Here is a 1,980-nt window from a genome sequence, read left to right as displayed (position 1 = left end):
GGACCTCATTGGGAGGTGGGGAGGTATTTCCCTCATCCTTTTTGTTAGTTCCTCGGTTTTAGGGAAAACCTAGATTCACAACACAAGCCCCTGAGTTCATCACACTACTGCATGTGTAAAGTAAGATGGGTAAGATTCATTCATCAATGTCCGTCTCAAATCATTGTTCAACCAATCACAAGTTCAGATCAATGAGCAGTAATTAGAGAGGAGTGGAAGATGATGTTATAGAGACTACAGAAAGGCAAAGGAATCAGAAACTAGTGTGTGATGACAGACCACGTGTTTTTCCTTATCGTTAGAATTACTGTATAAATCACTAACTCTCCTGAGTAAGTATTTACTCAAATCACTAATTCCGTTGAGTAAGACACAGATATCAATGACCCTTTTTTCATCTATGTTTTGTTTATTTGTTTGGCTGTAAGGTAAATTTTATATTTAAACACTATATTTAGGAGAAAACCTACTGAGTTTTGTATAGACCACTAAATTAATTTTGCATCTTTAATTCAGTCATTTCTGGACTGAAGAGAAGGATGAATCTTTGTGTATATTTCCAAGGAAACATGTGTTTAAACATATTGATGCTGAACTCAATATTTACTCTGATATTCAACTCACAGTTCTCATTAATGGGATTTAAACAGGTAAGAAATTCCCAAATAACTCCACTGATTATTTTAACACCTGGCTAATGGCTTAGAATAACTGATGTGTAGCTGAAGTTTATGTAATTTATAATTAAAACAAAACTCCACTTCAAAATGTCCTAGAGTTGTTCAATTATATGTTAAAACTGAGACAAACATAAAAACTTCAATAAATATATTTTCCTCCAAGAAATGACACACTGTGACTTTTTTGTTATTGTTGGGTTTGATGTTTTTGCCTCTAAGGAGGTCAGCAATATGGAAACATAAAGGCCAATTTAATTTGTGCATCTGCGGCTGCCAAGTATTTTAATTCAGACAGCTGTGACTGAAGAGTTAATATTTTACTTGTCAAAATCCAAAAGAAGGCCAGTGAATCACTCTAATTCTCATTAAGAGGCTTTCCCCCAGTAGCACCCTAATTCAAAATAATGAAAGTAGAGACTGAGTGCGATTCTAATACCAGTTGAGACCTATCTTTTAATATTTCTCCAGTGATGGATTAGGGATCGGGGAAATTCATCTCAGATCATAGAGCCTAATTTAATAAGGGATCATTCCAAGAGTATTGCATTTTATAATAATGTCATTTAATGTGTCGTCTTCCATTTTTACTGTCCCATATGTATGCTTACACGATGGTGCCATAGGGATAAACTTTTAAAGAACCAGAATCATTTTTAGTTTTCATTTTCCTTAAGTAGGGGGCCTATCAATGAAAGCATCCATTAGTACCTTTATTATCACAATGTAAGAGAGTGAGGGAAATACCTGATTTAGAAAAAAACTTAATAGAACTATAAGTAAATGTTCAACTTTTTACTGAGTCTTAATCATTGAAGAGGATGAAAATGTTTAAAAGGGAGTTTAAAATAAATCCAATTTCTTTAGCTAATATATTACAATAATACAAAAGCCTGGAGAACTAGTAGTTTAAAATGCACAGAAACAGCATGCTAAAAATCTAAACTTACTTTTTCCTATTGCTCCTTATTTTCAACTGATTTACAAGGCAAGTGATGCTTTAGTAACTGCTTAGCAAAGGCTAATTATTCATGCTGCCTAACTTTAGGGAAATAATATGAAGGGCTATTTTCTCATAAATTGCATTCACTTACTCAATGAGGAAAACAAATTGTCAGGAACAACATTCTATGAAGTACTTAACCTTATTATTCTATATTAACATTTAACTTTATTTGATCAGCTTTGCTATTTTTGTCTTGGCATTACTGTAAATGTGAAACATTTGGCGATTACTAGGGCACTAGTTAAGCAAGTTCAGGTCAGAGCATTGTAACCATATAAATGTCAATACATTGTTATT

This window comes from Panthera tigris, chromosome C2 (genome assembly GCF_018350195.1).
Source record: "Panthera tigris isolate Pti1 chromosome C2, P.tigris_Pti1_mat1.1, whole genome shotgun sequence".
Lineage (NCBI taxonomy): Eukaryota > Metazoa > Chordata > Mammalia > Carnivora > Felidae > Panthera > Panthera tigris.
The sequence above is the reverse complement of the archived record's forward strand: the minus strand, read 5'-3'. Positions refer to the sequence as shown.